Raw genomic sequence first — 18,796 nt, forward strand, 5'->3', positions numbered from 1 at the left:
TTAACTTCGTTTGAGACAGGATAGCTCAGTCGGTAGAGCGTTAGGCTTTTAACCTAACGGTCCAGGGTTCAAGTCCCTGTTCGGGCGACTCTGTTCTTGAAGAATCATCAATAATTTAAACTTCAGATCATTTAATTTCCAGTAAAATTATTGAAATTCTTATTCCAATTATTACGGGAGTTCACCTCGCTTGAGCCCGGATAGCTCAGTCGGTAGAGCGTTAGGCTTTTAACCTAACGGTCCAGGGTTCGAGTCCCTGTTCGGGCGACTGTGTTTTTGAAGAATCATCAATAATTTAAACTTCAGATCATTTAATTTCCAGTAAAATTATTGAAATTCTAATCCCAATTATTACGGGAGTTCATTTCTTTTCAGCTCGGATAGCTCAGTCGGTAGAGCGTTAGGCTGCAAACCACGGTCCAGGGTTTGACTCCTTGTTCGGGCGACTCTTTTTTTAAAGAATCATCAATAATTTAAACTGCAGATCATTTAATTTCCAGTAAAATTATTGAAATTCTTATCCCAATTATTACGGGAGTTCACCTCGCTTGAGCCCGGATAGCTCAGTCGGTAGAGCGTTAGGCTTTTAACCTAACGGTCCAGGGTTCGAGTCCCTGTTCGGGCGACTGTGTTTTTGAAGAATCATCAATAATTTAAACTTCAGATCATTTAATTTCCAGTAAAATTATTGAAATTCTTATCCCAATTATTACGGGAGTTCTCCTCGCTTGAGCCCGGATAGCTCAGTCGGTAGAGCGTTAGGCTTTTAACCTAACGGTCCAGGGTTCGAGTCCCTGTTCGGGCGACTGTGTTTTTGAAGAATCATCAATAATTTAAACTTCAGATCATTTAATTTCCAGTAAAATTATTGAAATTCTAATCCCAATTATTACGGGAGTTCATTTCTTTTCAGCTCGGATAGCTCAGTCGGTAGAGCGTTAGGCTGCAAACCACGGTCCAGGGTTTGACTCCTTGTTCGGGCGACTCTTTTTTTAAAGAATCATCAATAATTTAAACTTCAGATCATTTCACTTTCAATAAATTTATGTAAACTCTAATTCCAATTATTACGGGATTTAACTTCGTTTGAGACAGGATAGCTCAGTCGGTAGAGCGTTAGGCTTTTAACCTAATGGTCCAGGGTTCGAGTCCCTGTTCGGGCGACTCTGTTTTTGAAGAATCATCAATAATTTAAACTTCAGATCATTTAATTTCCAGTAAAATTATTGAAATTCTAATCTCAATTATTACGGGAGTTCACCTCGCTTGAGCCCGGATAGCTCAGTCGGTAGAGCGTTAGGCTTTTAACCTAACGGTCCAGGGTTCGAGTCCCTGTTCGGGCGACTCTGTTTTTAAAGAATCGTCAATAATTTAAACTTCAGATCATTTCACTTTCAATAAATTTATGTAAATTCTAATTCCAATTATTACGCGAGTTCACATCGCTTGAGCCCGGATAGCTCAGTCGGTAGAGCGTTAGGCTTTTAACCAAACGGTCCAGGGTTCGAGTACCTGTTCGGGCCATTCTGTTTTTGAAGAATCATCAATAATTTAAACTTCAGATCATTTAATTTCCAGTAAAATTATTGAAATTCTAATCTCAATTATTACGGGAGTTCATTTCGTTTCAGCTCGTATAGCTCAGTTGGTAGAGCGTTAGGCTTTTAACCTAACGGTCCAGGGTTCGAGTCCCTGTTCGGGCGACTCTGTTTTTAAAGAATCGTCAATAATTTAAACTTCAGATCATTTCACTTTCAATAAATTTATGTAAACTCTAATTCCAATTATTACGGGATTTAACTTCGTTTGAGACAGGATAGCTCGGTCGGTAGAGCGTTAGGCTTTTAACCTAACGGTCCAGGATTCGAGTCCCTGTTCGGGCGACTCTGCTTTTAAAGAATCGTCAATAATTTAAACTTCAGATCATTTCACTTTCGATAAATTTATGTAAATTCTAATTCCAATTATTACGTGGGTTCACCTCGCTTGAGCCCGGATAGCTCAGTCGGTAGAGCGTTAGGCTTTTAACCTAACGGTCCAGGGTTCGAGTACCTGTTCGGGCCATTCTGTTTTAGAAGAATCATCAATAATTTAAACTGTAGATCATTTCACTTTCAATAAATTTATGTAAATTCTAATTCCAATTATTACGGGATTTAACTTCGTTTGAGACAGGATAGCTCAGTCGGTAGAGCGTTAGGCTTTTAACCTAACGGTCCAGGGTTCTAGTCCCTGTTCGGGCGACTGTGTTTTTGAAGAATCATCAATAATTTAAACTTCAGATCATTTAATTTCCAGTAAAATTATTGAAATTCTAATCCCAATTATTACGGGAGTTCATTTCGTTTCAGCTCGGATAGCTCAATCGGTAGAGCGTTAGGCTTCAAACCACGGTCCAAGGTTCGACTCCTTGTTCGGGCGACTCTGTTTTTAAAGAATCATCAATAATTTAAACTTCAGATCATTTAATTTCCAGTAAAATTATTGAAATTCTAATCCCAATTATTACGGGAGTTCATTTCGTTTCAGCTCGGATAGCTCAATCGGTAGAGCGTTAGGCTTCAAACCACGGTCCAGGGTTCTAGTCCCTGTTCGGGCGACTGTGTTTTTGAAGAATCATCAATAATTTAAACTTCAGATCATTTAATTTCCAGTAAAATTATTGAAATTCTAATCCCAATTATTACGGGAGTTCATTTCGTTTCAGCTCGGATAGCTCAATCGGTAGAGCGTTAGGCTACAAACCACGGTCCAAGGTTCGACTCCTTGTTCGGGCGACTCTGTTTTTAAAGAATCATCAATAATTTAAACTTCAGATCATTTAATTTCCAGTAAAATTATTGAAATTCTTATCCCAATTATTACGGGAGTTCACCTCGCTTGAGCCCGGATAGCTCAGTCGGTAGAGCGTTAGGCTTTTAACCTAACGGTCCAGGGTTCGAGTCCCTGTTCGGGCGACTGTGTTTTTGAAGAATCATCAATAATTTAAACTTCAGATCATTTAATTTCCAGTAAAATTATTGAAATTCTAATCCCAATTATTACGGGAGTTCATTTCGTTTCAGCTCGGATAGCTCAGTCGGTAGAGCGTTAGGCTTCAAACCACGGTTCAGGGTTCGACTAATTGTTCGGGCCATTCTGTTTTTGAAGAATCATCAATAATTTAAACTTCAGATCATTTAATTTCCAGTAAAATTATTGAAAGTCTTATTCCATTTATTACGGGAGTTCACCTCGCTTGAGCCCGGATAGCTCAGTCGGTAGAGCGTTAGGCTTTTAACCTAACGTTCCAGGGTTCGAGTCCCTGTTCGGGCGACTGTGTTTTTGAAGAATCATCAATAATTTAAACTTCAGATCAATTAATTTCCAGTAAAATTATTGAAATTCTAATCCCAACTATTACGGGAGTTCATTTCGTTTCAGCTCGGATAGCTCAGTCGGTAGAGCGTTAGGCTTCAAACCACGGTCCAGGGTTCGATTCCTTGTTCGGGCGACTGTGTTTTTGAAGAATCATCAATAATTTAAACTTCAGATCATTTAATTTCCAGTAAAATTATTGAAATTCTAATCCCAATTATTACGGGAGTTCATTTCGTTTCAGCCCGGATAGCTCAGTCGGTAGAGCGTTAGGCTTTTAACCTAACGGTCCAGGGTTCGAGTCCCTGTTCGGGCGACTCTGTTTTTAAAGAATCGTCAATAATTTAAACTTCAGATCATTTCACTTTCAATAAATTTATGTAAATTCTAACTCCAATTATTACGTGAGTTCACCTCGCTTGAGCCCGGATAGCTCAGTCGGTAGAGCGTTAGGATTTTAACCAAACGGTCCAGGGTTCGAGTCCCTGTTCGGGCCATTCTGTTTTTGAAGAATCATCAATAATTTAAACTTCAGATCATTTCACTTTCAATAAATTTATGTAAATTCTAATTCCAATTATTACGGGATTTAACTTCGTTTGAGACAGGATAGCTCAGTCGGTAGAGCGTCAGGCTATTAACCTAACGGTCCAGGGTTCGAGTCCCTGTTCGGGCGACTCTTTTTTTAAAGAATCATCAATAATTTAAACTTCAGATCATTTAATTTCCAGTAAAATTATTGAAATTCTAATCCCAATTATTACGGGAGTTCATTTCTTTTCAGCTCGGATAGCTCAGTCGGTAGAGCGTTAGGCTGCAAACCACGGTCCAGGGTTTGACTCCTTGTTCGGGCGACTCTTTTTTTAAAGAATCATCAATAATTTAAACTTCAGATCATTTAATTTCCAGTAAAATTATTGAAATTCTTATTCCAATTATTACGGGAGTTCACCTCGCTTGAGCCCGGATAGCTCAGTCGGTAGAGCGTTAGGCTTTTAACCTAACGGTCCAGGGTTCGAGTCCCTGTTCGGGCGACTGTGTTTTTGAAGAATCATCAATAATTTAAACTTCAGATCATTTAATTTCCAGTAAAATTATTGAAATTCTAATCCCAATTATTACGGGAGTTCATTTCTTTTCAGCTCGGATAGCTCAGTCGGTAGAGCGTTAGGCTGCAAACCACGGTCCAGGGTTTGACTCCTTGTTCGGGCGACTCTTTTTTTAAAGAATCATCAATAATTTAAACTTCAGATCATTTAATTTCCAGTAAAATTATTGAAATTCTTATCCCAATTATTACGGGAGTTCACCTCGCTTGAGCCCGGATAGCTCAGTCGGTAGAGCGTTAGGCTTTTAACCTAACGGTCCAGGGTTCGAGTCCCTGTTCGGGCGACTGTGTTTTTGAAGAATCATCAATAATTTAAACTTCAGATCATTTAATTTCCAGTAAAATTATTGAAATTCTTATCCCAATTATTACGGGAGTTCTCCTCGCTTGAGCCCGGATAGCTCAGTCGGTAGAGCGTTAGGCTTTTAACCTAACGGTCCAGGGTTCGAGTCCCTGTTCGGGCGACTCTGTTTTTAAAGAATCGTCAATAATTTAAACTTCAGATCATTTCACTTTCAATAAATTTATGTAAACTCTAATTCCAATTATTACGGGATTTATCTTCGTTTGAGACAGGATAGCTCAGTCGGTAGAGCGTTAGGCTTTTAACCTAATGGTCCAGGGTTCGAGTCCCTGTTCGGGCGACTCTGTTTTTGAAGAATCATCAATAATTTAAACTTCAGATCATTTAATTTCCAGTAAAATTATTGAAATTCTAATCTCAATTATTACGGGAGTTCACCTCGCTTGAGCCCGGATAGCTCAGTCGGTAGAGCGTTAGGCTTTTAACCTAACGGTCCAGGGTTCTAGTCCTTGTTCGAGCGACTGTGTTTTTGAAGAATCATCAATAATTTAAACTTCAGATCATTTAATTTCCAGTAAAATTATTGAAATTCTTATTCCAATTATTACGGGAGTTCACCTCGCTTGAGCCCGGATAGCTCAGTCGGTAGATCGTTAGGCTTTTAACCTAACGGTCCAGGGTTCGAGTCCCTGTTCGGGCGACTGTGTTTTTGAAGAATCATCAATAATTTAAACTTCAGATCATTTAATTTCCAGTAAAATTATTGAAATTCTAATCCCAATTATTACGGGAGTTCATTTCTTTTCAGCTCGGATAGCTCAGTCGGTAGAGCGTTAGGCTGCAAACCACGGTCCAGGGTTTGACTCCTTGTTCGGGCGACTCTTTTTTTAAAGAATCATCAATAATTTAAACTTCAGATCATTTAATTTCCAGTAAAATTATTGAAATTCTTATCCCAATTATTACGGGAGTTCACCTCGCTTGAGCCCGGATAGCTCAGTCGGTAGAGCGTTAGGCTTTTAACCTAACGGTCCAGGGTTCGAGTCCCTGTTCGGGCGACTGTGTTTTTGAAGAATCATCAATAATTTAAACTTCAGATCATTTAATTTCCAGTAAAATTATTGAAATTCTTATCCCAATTATTACGGGAGTTCTCCTCGCTTGAGCCCGGATAGCTCAGTCGGTAGAGCGTTAGGCTTTTAACCTAACGGTCCAGGGTTCGAGTCCCTGTTCGGGCGACTCTGTTTTTAAAGAATCGTCAATAATTTAAACTTCAGATCATTTCACTTTCAATAAATTTATGTAAACTCTAATTCCAATTATTACGGGATTTATCTTCGTTTGAGACAGGATAGCTCAGTCGGTAGAGCGTTAGGCTTTTAACCTAATGGTCCAGGGTTCGAGTCCCTGTTCGGGCGACTGTGTTTTTGAAGAATCATCAATAATTTAAACTTCAGATCATTTAATTTCCAGTAAAATTATTGAAATTCTAATCCCAATTATTACGGGAGTTCATTTCGTTTCAGCTCGGATAGCTCAGTCGGTTGAGCGTTAGGCTTCAAACCACGGTCCAGGATTCGACTCCTTGTTTCGGGCGACTCTGTTTTTAAAGAATCATCAATAATTTAAACTTCAGATCATTTAATTTCCAGCAAAATTATTGAAATTCTTATCCCAATTATTACGGGAGTTCACCTCGCTTGAGCCCGGATAGCTCAGTCGGTAGAGCGTTAGGCTTTTAACCTAACGGTCCAGGGTTCGAGTCCCTGTTCGGGCGACTGTGTTTTTGAAGAATCATCAATAATTTAAACTTCTGATCATTTAATTTCCAGTAAAATTATTGAAATTCTAATCCCAATTATTACGGGAGTTCATTACGTTTCAGCCCGGATAGCTCAGTTGGTAGAGCGTTAGGCTTTTAACCTAACGGTCCAGGGTTCGAGTCCCTGTTCGGGCGACTCTGTTTTTAAAGAATCGTCAATAATTTAAACTTCAGATCATTTCACTTTCAATAAATTTATGTAAATTCTAATTCCAATTATTACGCGAGTTCACATCGCTTGAGCCCGGATAGCTCAGTCGGTAGAGCGTTAGGCTTTTAACCAAACGGTCCAGGGTTCGCGTACCTGTTCGGGCCATTCTGTTTTTGAAGAATCATCAATAATTTAAACTTCAGATCATTTAATTTCCAGTAAAATTATTGAAATTCTAATCTCAATTATTACGGGAGTTCATTTCGTTTCAGCTCGTATAGCTCAGTTGGTAGAGCGTTAGGCTTTTAACCTAACGGTCCAGGGTTCGAGTCCCTGTTCGGGCGACTCTGTTTTTAAAGAATCGTCAATAATTTAAACTTCAGATCATTTCACTTTCAATAAATTTATGTAAACTCTAATTCCAATTATTACGGGATTTAACTTCGTTTGAGACAGGATAGCTCGGTCGGTAGAGCGTTAGGCTTTTAACCTAACGGTCCAGGATTCGAGTCCCTGTTCGGGCGACTCTGCTTTTAAAGAATCGTCAATAATTTAAACTTCAGATCATTTCACTTTCGATAAATTTATGTAAATTCTAATTCCAATTATTACGTGGGTTCACCTCGCTTGAGCCCGGATAGCTCAGTCGGTAGAGCGTTAGGCTTTTAACCTAACGGTCCAGGGTTCGAGTACCTGTTCGGGCCATTCTGTTTTAGAAGAATCATCAATAATTTAAACTGTAGATCATTTCACTTTCAATAAATTTATGTAAATTCTAATTCCAATTATTACGGGATTTAACTTCGTTTGAGACAGGATAGCTCAGTCGGTAGAGCGTTAGGCTTTTAACCTAACGGTCCAGGGTTCTAGTCCCTGTTCGGGCGACTGTGTTTTTGAAGAATCATCAATAATTTAAACTTCAGATCATTTAATTTCCAGTAAAATTATTGAAATTCTAATCCCAATTATTACGGGAGTTCATTTCGTTTCAGCTCGGATAGCTCAATCGGTAGAGCGTTAGGCTTCAAACCACGGTCCAAGGTTCGACTCCTTGTTCGGGCGACTCTGTTTTTAAAGAATCATCAATAATTTAAACTTCAGATCATTTAATTTCCAGTAAAATTATTGAAATTCTTATCCCAATTATTACGGGAGTTCACCTCGCTTGAGCCCGGATAGCTCAGTCGGTAGAGCGTTAGGCTTTTAACCTAACGGTCCAGGGTTCGAGTCCCTGTTCGGGCGACTGTGTTTTTGAAGAATCATCAATAATTTAAACTTCAGATCATTTAATTTCCAGTAAAATTATTGAAATTCTAATCCCAATTATTACGGGAGTTCATTTCGTTTCAGCTCGGATAGCTCAGTCGGTAGAGCGTTAGGCTTCAAACCACGGTTCAGGGTTCGACTCCTTGTTCGGGCCATTCTGTTTTTGAAGAATCATCAATAATTTAAACTTCAGATCATTTAATTTCCAGTAAAATTATTGAAAGTCTTATTCCATTTATTACGGGAGTTCACCTCGCTTGAGCCCGGATAGCTCAGTCGGTAGAGCGTTAGGCTTTTAACCTAACGTTCCAGGGTTCGAGTCCCTGTTCGGGCGACTGTGTTTTTGAAGAATCATCAATAATTTAAACTTCAGATCAATTAATTTCCAGTAAAATTATTGAAATTCTAATCCCAACTATTACGGGAGTTCATTTCGTTTCAGCTCGGATAGCTCAGTCGGTAGAGCGTTAGGCTTCAAACCACGGTCCAGGGTTCGATTCCTTGTTCGGGCGACTGTGTTTTTGAAGAATCATCAATAATTTAAACTTCAGATCATTTAATTTCCAGTAAAATTATTGAAATTCTAATCCCAATTATTACGGGAGTTCATTTCGTTTCAGCCCGGAAAGCTCAGTCGGTAGAGCGTTAGGCTTTTAACCTAACGGTCCAGGGTTCGAGTCCCTGTTCGGGCGACTCTGTTTTTAAAGAATCGTCAATAATTTAAACTTCAGATCATTTCACTTTCAATAAATTTATGTAAATTCTAACTCCAATTATTACGTGAGTTCACCTCGCTTGAGCCCGGATAGCTCAGTCGGTAGAGCGTTAGGATTTTAACCAAACGGTCCAGGGTTCGAGTCCCTGTTCGGGCCATTCTGTTTTTGAAGAATCATCAATAATTTAAACTTCAGATCATTTCACTTTCAATAAATTTATGTAAATTCTAATTCCAATTATTACGGGATTTAACTTCGTTTGAGACAGGATAGCTCAGTCGGTAGAGCGTCAGGCTATTAACCTAACGGTCCAGGGTTCGAGTCCCTGTTCGGGCGACTCTGTTTTTGAAGAATCATCAATAATTTAAACTTCAGATCATTTAATTTCCAGTAAAATTATTGAAATTCTAATCTCAATTATTACGGGAGTTCATTTCGTTTCAGCTCGTATAGCTCAGTCGGTAGAGCGTTAGGCTTTTAACCTAACGGTCCAGGGTTCGAGTCCCTGTTCGGGCGACTGTGTTTTTGAAGAATCATCAATAATTTAAACTTCAGATCATTTAATTTCCAGTAAAATTATTGAAATTCTAATCCCAATTATTACGGGAGTTCATTTCGTTTCAGCTCGGATAGCTCAGTCGGTAGAGCGTTAGGCTTCAAACCACGGTTCAGGGTTCGACTCCTTGTTCGGGCCATTCTGTTTTTGAAGAATCATCAATAATTTAAACTTCAGATCATTTAATTTCCAGTAAAATTATTGAAAGTCTTATTCCATTTATTACGGGAGTTCACCTCGCTTGAGCCCGGATAGCTCAGTCGGTAGAGCGTTAGGCTTTTAACCTAACGTTCCAGGGTTCGAGTCCCTGTTCGGGCGACTGTGTTTTTGAAGAATCATCAATAATTTAAACTTCAGATCAATTAATTTCCAGTAAAATTATTGAAATTCTAATCCCAACTATTACGGGAGTTCATTTCGTTTCAGCTCGGATAGCTCAGTCGGTAGAGCGTTAGGCTTCAAACCACGGTCCAGGGTTCGATTCCTTGTTCGGGCGACTGTGTTTTTGAAGAATCATCAATAATTTAAACTTCAGATCATTTAATTTCCAGTAAAATTATTGAAATTCTAATCCCAATTATTACGGGAGTTCATTTCGTTTCAGCCCGGAAAGCTCAGTCGGTAGAGCGTTAGGCTTTTAACCTAACGGTCCAGGGTTCGAGTCCCTGTTCGGGCGACTCTGTTTTTAAAGAATCGTCAATAATTTAAACTTCAGATCATTTCACTTTCAATAAATTTATGTAAATTCTAACTCCAATTATTACGTGAGTTCACCTCGCTTGAGCCCGGATAGCTCAGTCGGTAGAGCGTTAGGATTTTAACCAAACGGTCCAGGGTTCGAGTCCCTGTTCGGGCCATTCTGTTTTTGAAGAATCATCAATAATTTAAACTTCAGATCATTTCACTTTCAATAAATTTATGTAAATTCTAATTCCAATTATTACGGGATTTAACTTCGTTTGAGACAGGATAGCTCAGTCGGTAGAGCGTCAGGCTATTAACCTAACGGTCCAGGGTTCGAGTCCCTGTTCGGGCGACTCTGTTTTTGAAGAATCATCAATAATTTAAACTTCAGATCATTTAATTTCCAGTAAAATTATTGAAATTCTAATCTCAATTATTACGGGAGTTCATTTCGTTTCAGCTCGTATAGCTCAGTCGGTAGAGCGTTAGGCTTTTAACCTAACGGTCCAGGGTTCGAGTCCCTGTTCGGGCGACTGTGTTTTTGAAGAATCATCAATAATTTAAACTTCAGATCATTTAATTTCCAGTAAAATTATTGAAATTCTAATCCCAATTTTTACGGGAGTTCATTTCGTTTCAGCTCGGATAGCTCAATCGGTAGAGCGTTAGGCTTCAAACCACGGTCCAAGGTTCGACTCCTTGTTCGGGCGACTCTGTTTTTAAAGAATCATCAATAATTTAAACTTCAGATCATTTAATTTCCAGTAAAATTATTGAAATTCTTATCCCAATTATTACGGGAGTTCACCTCGCTTGAGCCCGGATAGCTCAGTCGGTAGAACGTTAGGCTTTTAACCTAACGGTCCAGGGTTCGACTACTTGTTCGGGCGCCTGTGTTTTTGAAGAATCATCAATAATTTAAACTTCAGATCATTTAATTTCCAGTAAAATTATTGAAATTCTAATCCCAATTATTACGGGAGTTCATTTCGTTTCAGCTCGGATAGCTCAGTCGGTAGAGCGTTAGGCTTCAAACCACGGTCCAGGGTTCGACTCCTTGTTCGGGCCATTCTGTTTTTGAAGAATCATCAATAATTTAAACTTCAGATCATTTAATTTCCAGTAAAATTATTGAAATTCTTATTCCATTTATTACGGGAGTTGACCTCGTTTGAGCCCGGATAGCTCAGTCGGTAGAGCGTTAGGCTTTTAACCTAACGTTCCAGGGTTCGAGTCCCTGTTCGGGCGACTGTGTTTTTGAAGAATCATCAATAATTTAAACTTCAGATCAATTAATTTCCAGTAAAATTATTGAAATTCTAATCCCAACTATTACGGGAGTTCATTTCGTTTCAGCTCGGATAGCTCAGTCGGTAGAGCGTTAGGCTTTTAACCTAACGGTCCAGGGTTCGAGTCCCTGTTCGGGCGACTGTGTTTTTGAAGAATCATCAACAATTTAAACTTCAGATCATTTAATTTCCAGTAAAATTATTGAAATTCTAATCCCAATTATTACGGGAGTTCATTTTGTTTCAGCCCGGATAGCTCTGTCGGTAGAGCGTTAGGCTTTTAACCTAACGGTCCAGGGTTCGAGTCCCTGTTCGGGCGACTCTGTTTTTAAAGAATCGTCAATAATTTAAACTTCAGATCATTTCACTTTCAATAAATTTATGTAAATTCTTATTCCAATTATTACGTGAGTTCACCTCGCTTGAGCCCGGATAGCTCAGTCGGTAGAGCGTTAGGCTTTTAACCTAACGGTCCAGGGTTCGAGTCCCTGTTCGGGCCATTCTGGTTTTGAAGAATCATCAATAATTTAAACTTCAGATCATTTCACTTTCAATAAATTTATGTAAATTCTAATTCCAATTATTACGGGATTTAACTTCGTTTGAGACAGGATAGCTCAGTCGGTAGAGCGTCAGGCTATTAACCTAACGGTCCAGGGTTCGAGTCCCTGTTCGGGCGACTCTGTTTTTGAAGAATCATCAATAATATAAACTTCAGATCTTTTAATTTCCAGTAAAATTATTGAAATTCTTATTCCAATTATTACGGAAGTTCACCTCGCTTGAGCCCGGATAGCTCAGTCGGTAGAGCGTTAGGCTTTTAACCTAACGGTCCAGGGTTCGAGTCCCTGTTCGGGCGACTCAGTTTTTGAAGAATCATCAATAATTTAAACTGCAGATCATTTCACTTTCAATAAATTTATGTAAATTCTAATTCCAATTATTACGGGATTTAACTTCGTTTGAGACAGGATAGCTCAGTCGGTAGAGCGTTAGGCTTTTAACCTAACGGTCCAGGGTTCTAGTCCCTGTTCGAGCGACTGTGTTTTTGAAGAATCATCAATAATTTAAACTGCAGATCATTTCACTTTCAATAAATTTATGTAAATTCTAATTCCAATTATTACGGGATTTAACTTCGTTTGAGACAGGATAGCTCAGTCGGTAGAGCGTTAGGCTTTTAACCTAACGGTCCAGGGTTCTAGTCCATGTTCGAGCGACTGTGGTTTTGAAGAATCATCAATAATTTAAACTTCAGATCATTTAATTTCCAGTAAAATTATTGAAATTCTAATCCCAATTATTACGGGAGTTCATTTCGTTTCAGCCCGGATAGCTCAGTCGGTAGAGCGTTAGGCTTTTAACCTAACGGTCCAGGGTTCGAGTCCCTGTTCGGGCGACTCTGTTTTTAAAGAATCGTCAATAGTTTAAACTTCAGATCATTTCACTTTCAATAAATTTATGTAAATTCTAATTCCAATTATTACGTGAGTTCACCCCGCTTGAGCCCGGATAGCTCAGTCGGTAGAGCGTTAGGATTTTAACCAAACGGTCCAGGGTTCGAGTCCCTGTTCGGGCCATTCTGTTTTTGAAGAATCATCAATAATTTAAACTTCAGATCATTTCACTTTCAATAAATTTATGTAAATTCTAATTCCAATTATTACGGGATTTAACTTCGTTTGAGACAAGATAGCTCAGTCCGTAGAGCGTCAGGCTATTAACCTAACGGTCTAGGGTTCGAGTCCCTGTTCGGGCGACTCTGTTTTTGAAGAATCATCAATAATTTAAACTTCAGATCATTTAATTTCCAGTAAAATTTTTGAAATTCTAATCTCAATTATTACGGGAGTTCATTTCGTTTCAGCTCGTATAGCTCAGTCGGTAGAGCGTTAGGCTTCAAACCACGGTCCAGGGTTCGACTACTTGTTCGGGCGACTCTGTTTTTAAAGAATCATCAATAATTTAAACTTCAGATCATTTAATTTCCAGTAAAATTATTGAAATTCTTATCCCAATTATTACGGGAGTTCACCTCGCTTGAGCCCGGATAGCTCAGTCGGTAGAGCGTTAGGCTTTTAACCTAACGGTCCAGGGTTCTAGTCCCTGTTCGAGCGACTGTGTTTTTGAAGAATCATCAATAATTTAAACTTCAGATCATTTAATTTCCAGTAAAATTATTGAAATTCTAATCCCAATTATTACGGGAGTTCATTTTGTTTCAGCCCGGATAGCTCTGTCGGTAGAGCGTTAGGCTTTTAACCTAACGGTCCAGGGTTCGAGTCCCTGTTCGGGCGACTCTGTTTTTAAAGAATCGTCAATAATTTAAACTTCAGATCATTTCACTTTCAATAAATTTATGTAAATTCTAATTCCAATTGTTACGTGAGTTCACCTCGCTTGAGCCCGGATAGCTCAGTCGGTAGAGCGTTAGGCTTTTAACCTAACGGTCCAGGGTTCGAGTCCCTGTTCGGGCCATTCTGTTTTTGAAGAATCATCAATAATTTAAACTTCAGATCATTTCACTTTCAATAAATTTATGTAAATTCTAATTCCAATTATTACGGGATTTAACTTCGTTTGAGACAGGATAGCTCAGTCGGTAGAGCGTCAGGCTATTAACCTAACGGTCCAGGGTTCGAGTCCCTGTTCGGGCGACTCTGTTTTTGAAGAATCATCAATAATTTAAACTTCAGATCTTTTAATTTCCAGTAAAATTATTGAAATTCTTATTCCAATTATTACGGAAGTTCACCTCGCTTGAGCCCGGATAGCTCAGTCGGTAGAGCGTTAGGCTTTTAACCTAACGGTCCAGGGTTCGAGTCCCTGTTCGGGCGACTCTGTTTTTGAAGAATCATCAATAATTTAAACTGCAGATCATTTCACTTTCAATAAATTTATGTAAATTCTAATTCCAATTATTACGGGATTTAACTTCGTTTGAGACAGGATAGCTCAGTCGGTAGAGCGTTAGGCTTTTAACCTAACGGTCCAGGGTTCTAGTCCCTGTTCGAGCGACTGTGTTTTTGAAGAATCATCAATAATTTAAACTGCAGATCATTTCACTTTCAATAAATTTATGTAAATTCTAATTCCAATTATTACGGGATTTAACTTCGTTTGAGACAGGATAGCTCAGTCGGTAGAGCGTTAGGCTTTTAACCTAACGGTCCAGGGTTCTAGTCCATGTTCGAGCGACTGTGGTTTTGAAGAATCATCAATAATTTAAACTTCAGATCATTTAATTTCCAGTAAAATTATTGAAATTCTAATCCCAATTATTACGGGAGTTCATTTCGTTTCAGCCCGGATAGCTCTGTCGGTAGAGCGTTAGGCTTTTAACCTAACGGTCCAGGGTTCGAGTCCCTGTTCGGGTGACTCTGTTTTTAAAGAATCGTCAATAATTTAAACTTCAGATCATTTCACTTTCAATAAATTTATGTAAATTCTAATTCCAATTATTACGTGAGTTCACCTCGCTTGAGCCCGGATAGCTCAGTCGGTAGAGCGTTAGGCTTTTAACCTAACGGTCCAGGGTTCGAGTACCTGTTCGGGCCATTCTGTTTTTGAAGAATCATCAATAATTTAAACTTCAGATCATTTCACTTTCAATAAATTTATGTAAATTCTAATTCCAATTATTACGTGAGTTCACCTCGCTTGAGCCCGGATAGCTCAGTCGGTAGAGCGTTAGGCTTTTAACCTAACGGTCCAGGGTTCGAGTCCCTGTTCGGGCCATTCTGTTTTTGAAGAATCATCAATAATTTAAACTTCAGATCATTTCACTTTCAATAAATTTATGTAAATTCTAATTCCAATTATTACGGGATTTAACTTCGTTTGAGACAGGATAGCTCAGTCGGTAGAGCGTAAGGCTATTAACCTAACGGTCCAGGGTTCGAGTCCCTGTTCGGGCGACTCTGTTTTTGAAGAATCATCAATAATTTAAACTTCAGATCTTTTAATTTCCAGTAAAATTATTGAAATTCTTATTTCAATTATTACGGAAGTTCACCTCGCTTGAGCCCGGATAGCTCAGTCGGTAGAGCGTTAGGCTTTTAACCTAACGGTCCAGGGTTCGAGTCCCTGTTCGGGCGACTCTGTTTTTGAAGAATCATCAATAATTTAAACTGCAGATCATTTCACTTTCAATAAATTTATGTAAATTCTAATTCCAATTATTACGGGATTTAACTTCGTTTGAGACAGGATAGCTCAGTCGGTAGAGCGTTAGGCTTTTAACCTAACGGTCCAGGGTTCTAGTCCCTGTTCGAGCGACTGTGTTTTTGAAGAATAATCAATAATTTAAACTGCAGATCATTTCACTTTCAATAAATTTATGTAAATTCTAATTCCAATTATTACGGGATTTAACTTCGTTTGAGACAGGATAGCTCAGTCGGTAGAGCGTTAGGCTTTTAACCTAACGGTCCAGGGTTCTAGTCCATGTTCGAGCGACTGTGGTTTTGAAGAATCATCAATAATTTAAACTTCAGATCATTTAATTTCCAGTAAAATTATTGAAATTCTAATCCCAATTATTACGGGAGTTCATTTCGTTTCAGCCCGGATAGCTCTGTCGGTAGAGCGTTAGGCTTTTAACCTAACGGTCCAGGGTTCGAGTCCCTGTTCGGGTGACTCTGTTTTTAAAGAATCGTCAATAATTTAAACTTCAGATCATTTCACTTTCAATAAATTTATGTAAATTCTAATTCCAATTATTACGTGAGTTCACCTCGCTTGAGCCCGGATAGCTCAGTCGGTAGAGCGTTAGGCTTTTAACCTAACGGTCCAGGGTTCGAGTACCTGTTCGGGCCATTCTGTTTTTGAAGAATCATCAATAATTTAAACTTCAGATCATTTCACTTTCAATAAATTTATGTAAACTCTAATTCCAATTATTACGGGATTTAACTTCGTTTGAGACAGGATAGCTCAGTCGGTAGAGCGTTAGGCTATTAACCTAACGGTCCAGGGTTCGAGTCCCTGTTCGGGCGACTCTGTTTTTGAAGAATCATTAATAATTTAAACTTCAGATCATTTAATTTCCAGTAAAATTATTGAAAATCTTATCCCAATTATTACGGGAGTTCACCTCGCTTGAGCCCGGATAGCTCAGTCGGTAGAGCGTTAGGCTTTTAACCTAACGGTCCAGGGTTCTAGTCCCTGTTCGAGCGACTGCGTTTTTGAAGAATCATCAATAATTTAAACTTCAGATCATTTAATTTCCAGTAAAATTATTATCCCAATTATTACGGGAGTTCATTTCGTTTCAGCCCGGATAGCTCTGTCGGTAGAGCGTTAGGCTTTTAACCTAACGGTCCAGGGTTCGAGTCCCTGTTCGGGCGACTCTGTTTTTAAAGAATCGTCAATAATTTAAACTTCAGATCATTTCACTTTCAATAAATTTATGTAAATTCTAATTCCAATTATTACGTGAGTTCACCTCGCTTGAGCCCGGATAGCTCAGTCGGTAGAGCGTTAGGCTTTTAAACTAACGGTCCAGGGTTTGAGTCCCTGTTCGGGCCATTCTGTTTTTGAAGAATCATCAATAATTTAAACTTCAGGTCATTTCACTTTCAATAAATTTATGTAAATTCTAATTCCAATTATTACGGGATTTAACTTCGTTTGAGTCAGGATAGCTCAGTCGGTTGAGCGTTAGGCTTTTAACCTAACGGTCCAGGGTTCGAGTGCCTGTTCGGACGACACTGTTTTTGAAGAATCATCAATAATTTAAACTTCAGATCATTTAATTTCCAGTAAAATTATTGAAATTCTTATTCCAATTATTACGGGAGTTCACCTCGCTTGAGCCCGGATAGCTCAGTCGAAAGAGCGTTAGGCTTTTAACCTAACGGTCCAGGGTTCGAGTCCCTGTTCGGGCGACTCTGATTTTGAAGAATCATCAATAATTTAAACTTCAGATCATTTAATTTCCAGTAAAATTATTGAAATTCTTATTCCAATTATTACGGGAGTTCACCTCGCTTGAGCCCGGATAGCTCAGTCGGTAGAGCGTTAGGCTTTTAACCTAACGGTTCAGGGTTCGAGTCCCTGTTCGGGCGACTCTGTTTTTGAAGAATCATCAATAATTTAAACTTCAGATCATTTAATTTCCAGTAAAATTATTGAAATTCTAATCCCAATTATTACGGGAGTTCATTTCGTTTCAGCCCGGATAGCTCTGTCGGTAGAGCGTTAGGCTTTTAACCTAACGGTCCAGGGTTCGAGTCCCTGATCGGGCGACTCTGTTTTTAAAGAATCGTCAATAATTTAAACTTCAGATTATTTCACTTTCAATAAATTTATGTAAATTCTAATTCCAATTATTACGTGAGTTCACCTCGCTTGAGCCCGGATAGCTCAGTCGGTAGAGCGTTAGGCTTTTAACCTAACGGTCCAGGGTTCGAGTACCTGTTCGGGCGAATCTGTTTTTGAAGAATCATCAATAATTTAAACTTCAGATCATTTCACTTTCAATAAATTTATGTAAACTCTAATTCCAATTATTACGGGATTTAACTTCGTTTGAGACAGGATAGCTCAGTCGGTAGAGCGTTAGGCTTTTAACCTAACGGTCCAGGGTTCGAGTCCCTGTTCGGGCGACTCTGTTTTTGAAGAATCATCAATAATTTAAACTTCAGATCATTTAATTTCCAGTAAAATTATTGAAATTCTAATCCCAATTATTACGAGAGTTCATTTCGTTTCAGCCCGGATAGCTCTGTCGGTAGAGCGTTAGGCTTTTAACCTAACGGTCCAGGGTTCGAGTCCCTGTTCGGGCTACTCTGTTTTTGAAGAATCATCAATAATTTAAACTTCAGATCATTTAATTTCCAGTAAAATTATTGAAATTCTTATTCCAATTATTACGGGAGTTCACCTCGCTTGAGCCCGGATAGCTCAGTCGGTAGAGCGTTAGGCTTTTAACCTAACGGTCCAGGGTTCGAGTCCCTGTTCGGGCGACTCTGTTTTTGAAGAATCATTAATAATTTAAACTTCAGATCATTTAATTTCCAGTAAAATTATTGAAATTCTTATCCCAATTATTACGGGAGTTCACCTCGCTTGAGCCCGGATAGCTCAGTCGGTAGAGCGTTAGGCTTTTAACCTAACGGTCCAGGGTTCGAGTCCCTGTTCGGGCTACTCTGTTTTTGAAGAATCACAATAATTTAAACTTCAGATCATTTAATTTCCAGTAAAATTATTGAAATTCTTATTCCAATTATTACGGGAGTTCACCTCGCTTGAGCCCGGATAGCTCAGTCGGTAGAGCGTTAGGCTTTTAACCTAACGGTCCAGGGTTCGAGTCCCTGTTCGGGCGACTCTGTTTTTGAAGAATCATTAATAATTTAAACTTCAGATCATTTAATTTCCAGTAAAATTATTGAAATTCTAATCCCAATTATTACGGGAGTTCATTTCGTTTCAGCTCGGATAGCTCAGTCGGTAGAGCGTTAGGCTTCAAACCACGGTCGAGGGTTCTAGTCCCTGTTCGAGCGACTGTGTTTTTGAAGAATCATCAATAATTTAAACTTCA

The 18,796-nt window shown here is 38.9% G+C and overlaps 57 non-coding genes across 57 annotated transcripts; all 57 read left to right on the top strand.

Moving 5' to 3' along the window:
* The first annotated feature begins 194 nt into the window (after positions 1–194).
* On the top strand, positions 195–267 carry TRNAK-UUU (transfer RNA lysine (anticodon UUU)). Its single transcript has one exon. It is a non-coding gene; the product is annotated as a tRNA-Lys (tRNA).
* A 285-nt stretch (positions 268–552) lies between these two features.
* On the top strand, positions 553–625 carry TRNAK-UUU (transfer RNA lysine (anticodon UUU)). Its single transcript has one exon. It is a non-coding gene; the product is annotated as a tRNA-Lys (tRNA).
* Positions 626–732: 107 nt separating this feature from the next.
* Positions 733–805, top strand: TRNAK-UUU (transfer RNA lysine (anticodon UUU)). Its single transcript has one exon. It is a non-coding gene; the product is annotated as a tRNA-Lys (tRNA).
* Positions 806–1,270: 465 nt separating this feature from the next.
* TRNAK-UUU (transfer RNA lysine (anticodon UUU)) lies at positions 1,271–1,343 on the top strand. The gene has a single exon. It is a non-coding gene; the product is annotated as a tRNA-Lys (tRNA).
* Positions 1,344–1,630: 287 nt separating this feature from the next.
* On the top strand, positions 1,631–1,703 carry TRNAK-UUU (transfer RNA lysine (anticodon UUU)). Its single transcript has one exon. It is a non-coding gene; the product is annotated as a tRNA-Lys (tRNA).
* A 287-nt stretch (positions 1,704–1,990) lies between these two features.
* Positions 1,991–2,063, top strand: TRNAK-UUU (transfer RNA lysine (anticodon UUU)). Its single transcript has one exon. It is a non-coding gene; the product is annotated as a tRNA-Lys (tRNA).
* A 643-nt stretch (positions 2,064–2,706) lies between these two features.
* Positions 2,707–2,777, top strand: TRNAC-ACA (transfer RNA cysteine (anticodon ACA)). The gene has a single exon. It is a non-coding gene; the product is annotated as a tRNA-Cys (tRNA).
* Positions 2,778–2,884: 107 nt separating this feature from the next.
* TRNAK-UUU (transfer RNA lysine (anticodon UUU)) lies at positions 2,885–2,957 on the top strand. Its single transcript has one exon. It is a non-coding gene; the product is annotated as a tRNA-Lys (tRNA).
* A 285-nt stretch (positions 2,958–3,242) lies between these two features.
* On the top strand, positions 3,243–3,315 carry TRNAK-UUU (transfer RNA lysine (anticodon UUU)). The gene has a single exon. It is a non-coding gene; the product is annotated as a tRNA-Lys (tRNA).
* Positions 3,316–3,600: 285 nt separating this feature from the next.
* TRNAK-UUU (transfer RNA lysine (anticodon UUU)) lies at positions 3,601–3,673 on the top strand. Its single transcript has one exon. It is a non-coding gene; the product is annotated as a tRNA-Lys (tRNA).
* Positions 3,674–3,960: 287 nt separating this feature from the next.
* TRNAN-AUU (transfer RNA asparagine (anticodon AUU)) lies at positions 3,961–4,033 on the top strand. The gene has a single exon. It is a non-coding gene; the product is annotated as a tRNA-Asn (tRNA).
* Positions 4,034–4,318: 285 nt separating this feature from the next.
* TRNAK-UUU (transfer RNA lysine (anticodon UUU)) lies at positions 4,319–4,391 on the top strand. Its single transcript has one exon. It is a non-coding gene; the product is annotated as a tRNA-Lys (tRNA).
* A 285-nt stretch (positions 4,392–4,676) lies between these two features.
* Positions 4,677–4,749, top strand: TRNAK-UUU (transfer RNA lysine (anticodon UUU)). The gene has a single exon. It is a non-coding gene; the product is annotated as a tRNA-Lys (tRNA).
* A 107-nt stretch (positions 4,750–4,856) lies between these two features.
* On the top strand, positions 4,857–4,929 carry TRNAK-UUU (transfer RNA lysine (anticodon UUU)). Its single transcript has one exon. It is a non-coding gene; the product is annotated as a tRNA-Lys (tRNA).
* Positions 4,930–5,396: 467 nt separating this feature from the next.
* Positions 5,397–5,469, top strand: TRNAK-UUU (transfer RNA lysine (anticodon UUU)). The gene has a single exon. It is a non-coding gene; the product is annotated as a tRNA-Lys (tRNA).
* Positions 5,470–5,754: 285 nt separating this feature from the next.
* TRNAK-UUU (transfer RNA lysine (anticodon UUU)) lies at positions 5,755–5,827 on the top strand. Its single transcript has one exon. It is a non-coding gene; the product is annotated as a tRNA-Lys (tRNA).
* A 107-nt stretch (positions 5,828–5,934) lies between these two features.
* Positions 5,935–6,007, top strand: TRNAK-UUU (transfer RNA lysine (anticodon UUU)). Its single transcript has one exon. It is a non-coding gene; the product is annotated as a tRNA-Lys (tRNA).
* Positions 6,008–6,473: 466 nt separating this feature from the next.
* Positions 6,474–6,546, top strand: TRNAK-UUU (transfer RNA lysine (anticodon UUU)). Its single transcript has one exon. It is a non-coding gene; the product is annotated as a tRNA-Lys (tRNA).
* Positions 6,547–6,653: 107 nt separating this feature from the next.
* On the top strand, positions 6,654–6,726 carry TRNAK-UUU (transfer RNA lysine (anticodon UUU)). The gene has a single exon. It is a non-coding gene; the product is annotated as a tRNA-Lys (tRNA).
* A 287-nt stretch (positions 6,727–7,013) lies between these two features.
* Positions 7,014–7,086, top strand: TRNAK-UUU (transfer RNA lysine (anticodon UUU)). The gene has a single exon. It is a non-coding gene; the product is annotated as a tRNA-Lys (tRNA).
* Positions 7,087–7,373: 287 nt separating this feature from the next.
* On the top strand, positions 7,374–7,446 carry TRNAK-UUU (transfer RNA lysine (anticodon UUU)). Its single transcript has one exon. It is a non-coding gene; the product is annotated as a tRNA-Lys (tRNA).
* A 465-nt stretch (positions 7,447–7,911) lies between these two features.
* On the top strand, positions 7,912–7,984 carry TRNAK-UUU (transfer RNA lysine (anticodon UUU)). The gene has a single exon. It is a non-coding gene; the product is annotated as a tRNA-Lys (tRNA).
* A 285-nt stretch (positions 7,985–8,269) lies between these two features.
* On the top strand, positions 8,270–8,342 carry TRNAK-UUU (transfer RNA lysine (anticodon UUU)). The gene has a single exon. It is a non-coding gene; the product is annotated as a tRNA-Lys (tRNA).
* Positions 8,343–8,627: 285 nt separating this feature from the next.
* On the top strand, positions 8,628–8,700 carry TRNAK-UUU (transfer RNA lysine (anticodon UUU)). Its single transcript has one exon. It is a non-coding gene; the product is annotated as a tRNA-Lys (tRNA).
* Positions 8,701–8,987: 287 nt separating this feature from the next.
* Positions 8,988–9,060, top strand: TRNAN-AUU (transfer RNA asparagine (anticodon AUU)). Its single transcript has one exon. It is a non-coding gene; the product is annotated as a tRNA-Asn (tRNA).
* Positions 9,061–9,167: 107 nt separating this feature from the next.
* TRNAK-UUU (transfer RNA lysine (anticodon UUU)) lies at positions 9,168–9,240 on the top strand. The gene has a single exon. It is a non-coding gene; the product is annotated as a tRNA-Lys (tRNA).
* Positions 9,241–9,525: 285 nt separating this feature from the next.
* TRNAK-UUU (transfer RNA lysine (anticodon UUU)) lies at positions 9,526–9,598 on the top strand. The gene has a single exon. It is a non-coding gene; the product is annotated as a tRNA-Lys (tRNA).
* A 285-nt stretch (positions 9,599–9,883) lies between these two features.
* On the top strand, positions 9,884–9,956 carry TRNAK-UUU (transfer RNA lysine (anticodon UUU)). The gene has a single exon. It is a non-coding gene; the product is annotated as a tRNA-Lys (tRNA).
* A 287-nt stretch (positions 9,957–10,243) lies between these two features.
* Positions 10,244–10,316, top strand: TRNAN-AUU (transfer RNA asparagine (anticodon AUU)). The gene has a single exon. It is a non-coding gene; the product is annotated as a tRNA-Asn (tRNA).
* Positions 10,317–10,423: 107 nt separating this feature from the next.
* On the top strand, positions 10,424–10,496 carry TRNAK-UUU (transfer RNA lysine (anticodon UUU)). The gene has a single exon. It is a non-coding gene; the product is annotated as a tRNA-Lys (tRNA).
* A 643-nt stretch (positions 10,497–11,139) lies between these two features.
* Positions 11,140–11,212, top strand: TRNAK-UUU (transfer RNA lysine (anticodon UUU)). Its single transcript has one exon. It is a non-coding gene; the product is annotated as a tRNA-Lys (tRNA).
* Positions 11,213–11,319: 107 nt separating this feature from the next.
* TRNAK-UUU (transfer RNA lysine (anticodon UUU)) lies at positions 11,320–11,392 on the top strand. Its single transcript has one exon. It is a non-coding gene; the product is annotated as a tRNA-Lys (tRNA).
* A 107-nt stretch (positions 11,393–11,499) lies between these two features.
* On the top strand, positions 11,500–11,572 carry TRNAK-UUU (transfer RNA lysine (anticodon UUU)). The gene has a single exon. It is a non-coding gene; the product is annotated as a tRNA-Lys (tRNA).
* A 107-nt stretch (positions 11,573–11,679) lies between these two features.
* TRNAK-UUU (transfer RNA lysine (anticodon UUU)) lies at positions 11,680–11,752 on the top strand. The gene has a single exon. It is a non-coding gene; the product is annotated as a tRNA-Lys (tRNA).
* Positions 11,753–11,859: 107 nt separating this feature from the next.
* On the top strand, positions 11,860–11,932 carry TRNAN-AUU (transfer RNA asparagine (anticodon AUU)). Its single transcript has one exon. It is a non-coding gene; the product is annotated as a tRNA-Asn (tRNA).
* Positions 11,933–12,039: 107 nt separating this feature from the next.
* TRNAK-UUU (transfer RNA lysine (anticodon UUU)) lies at positions 12,040–12,112 on the top strand. Its single transcript has one exon. It is a non-coding gene; the product is annotated as a tRNA-Lys (tRNA).
* A 467-nt stretch (positions 12,113–12,579) lies between these two features.
* TRNAK-UUU (transfer RNA lysine (anticodon UUU)) lies at positions 12,580–12,652 on the top strand. Its single transcript has one exon. It is a non-coding gene; the product is annotated as a tRNA-Lys (tRNA).
* An 825-nt stretch (positions 12,653–13,477) lies between these two features.
* Positions 13,478–13,550, top strand: TRNAK-UUU (transfer RNA lysine (anticodon UUU)). The gene has a single exon. It is a non-coding gene; the product is annotated as a tRNA-Lys (tRNA).
* Positions 13,551–13,657: 107 nt separating this feature from the next.
* TRNAK-UUU (transfer RNA lysine (anticodon UUU)) lies at positions 13,658–13,730 on the top strand. The gene has a single exon. It is a non-coding gene; the product is annotated as a tRNA-Lys (tRNA).
* A 107-nt stretch (positions 13,731–13,837) lies between these two features.
* Positions 13,838–13,910, top strand: TRNAN-AUU (transfer RNA asparagine (anticodon AUU)). The gene has a single exon. It is a non-coding gene; the product is annotated as a tRNA-Asn (tRNA).
* Positions 13,911–14,017: 107 nt separating this feature from the next.
* Positions 14,018–14,090, top strand: TRNAK-UUU (transfer RNA lysine (anticodon UUU)). The gene has a single exon. It is a non-coding gene; the product is annotated as a tRNA-Lys (tRNA).
* A 467-nt stretch (positions 14,091–14,557) lies between these two features.
* Positions 14,558–14,630, top strand: TRNAK-UUU (transfer RNA lysine (anticodon UUU)). Its single transcript has one exon. It is a non-coding gene; the product is annotated as a tRNA-Lys (tRNA).
* A 107-nt stretch (positions 14,631–14,737) lies between these two features.
* On the top strand, positions 14,738–14,810 carry TRNAK-UUU (transfer RNA lysine (anticodon UUU)). The gene has a single exon. It is a non-coding gene; the product is annotated as a tRNA-Lys (tRNA).
* Positions 14,811–14,917: 107 nt separating this feature from the next.
* On the top strand, positions 14,918–14,990 carry TRNAK-UUU (transfer RNA lysine (anticodon UUU)). The gene has a single exon. It is a non-coding gene; the product is annotated as a tRNA-Lys (tRNA).
* A 107-nt stretch (positions 14,991–15,097) lies between these two features.
* TRNAN-AUU (transfer RNA asparagine (anticodon AUU)) lies at positions 15,098–15,170 on the top strand. Its single transcript has one exon. It is a non-coding gene; the product is annotated as a tRNA-Asn (tRNA).
* A 107-nt stretch (positions 15,171–15,277) lies between these two features.
* On the top strand, positions 15,278–15,350 carry TRNAK-UUU (transfer RNA lysine (anticodon UUU)). Its single transcript has one exon. It is a non-coding gene; the product is annotated as a tRNA-Lys (tRNA).
* Positions 15,351–15,817: 467 nt separating this feature from the next.
* On the top strand, positions 15,818–15,890 carry TRNAK-UUU (transfer RNA lysine (anticodon UUU)). The gene has a single exon. It is a non-coding gene; the product is annotated as a tRNA-Lys (tRNA).
* Positions 15,891–15,997: 107 nt separating this feature from the next.
* On the top strand, positions 15,998–16,070 carry TRNAK-UUU (transfer RNA lysine (anticodon UUU)). Its single transcript has one exon. It is a non-coding gene; the product is annotated as a tRNA-Lys (tRNA).
* Positions 16,071–16,177: 107 nt separating this feature from the next.
* On the top strand, positions 16,178–16,250 carry TRNAN-AUU (transfer RNA asparagine (anticodon AUU)). The gene has a single exon. It is a non-coding gene; the product is annotated as a tRNA-Asn (tRNA).
* Positions 16,251–16,528: 278 nt separating this feature from the next.
* TRNAK-UUU (transfer RNA lysine (anticodon UUU)) lies at positions 16,529–16,601 on the top strand. Its single transcript has one exon. It is a non-coding gene; the product is annotated as a tRNA-Lys (tRNA).
* Positions 16,602–17,068: 467 nt separating this feature from the next.
* Positions 17,069–17,141, top strand: TRNAK-UUU (transfer RNA lysine (anticodon UUU)). Its single transcript has one exon. It is a non-coding gene; the product is annotated as a tRNA-Lys (tRNA).
* A 107-nt stretch (positions 17,142–17,248) lies between these two features.
* Positions 17,249–17,321, top strand: TRNAK-UUU (transfer RNA lysine (anticodon UUU)). Its single transcript has one exon. It is a non-coding gene; the product is annotated as a tRNA-Lys (tRNA).
* A 287-nt stretch (positions 17,322–17,608) lies between these two features.
* On the top strand, positions 17,609–17,681 carry TRNAK-UUU (transfer RNA lysine (anticodon UUU)). Its single transcript has one exon. It is a non-coding gene; the product is annotated as a tRNA-Lys (tRNA).
* Positions 17,682–17,968: 287 nt separating this feature from the next.
* Positions 17,969–18,041, top strand: TRNAK-UUU (transfer RNA lysine (anticodon UUU)). The gene has a single exon. It is a non-coding gene; the product is annotated as a tRNA-Lys (tRNA).
* Positions 18,042–18,148: 107 nt separating this feature from the next.
* TRNAK-UUU (transfer RNA lysine (anticodon UUU)) lies at positions 18,149–18,221 on the top strand. The gene has a single exon. It is a non-coding gene; the product is annotated as a tRNA-Lys (tRNA).
* A 107-nt stretch (positions 18,222–18,328) lies between these two features.
* TRNAK-UUU (transfer RNA lysine (anticodon UUU)) lies at positions 18,329–18,401 on the top strand. The gene has a single exon. It is a non-coding gene; the product is annotated as a tRNA-Lys (tRNA).
* Positions 18,402–18,507: 106 nt separating this feature from the next.
* On the top strand, positions 18,508–18,580 carry TRNAK-UUU (transfer RNA lysine (anticodon UUU)). Its single transcript has one exon. It is a non-coding gene; the product is annotated as a tRNA-Lys (tRNA).
* The last annotated feature ends 216 nt before the right edge of the window (positions 18,581–18,796 follow it).

Source organism: Phalangium opilio, unplaced genomic scaffold, assembly GCF_054372755.1.
Source record: "Phalangium opilio isolate 3A_F unplaced genomic scaffold, DU_Popi_V2 ptg001170l_1, whole genome shotgun sequence".
NCBI classification, from domain to species: Eukaryota; Metazoa; Arthropoda; class Arachnida; order Opiliones; family Phalangiidae; genus Phalangium; species Phalangium opilio.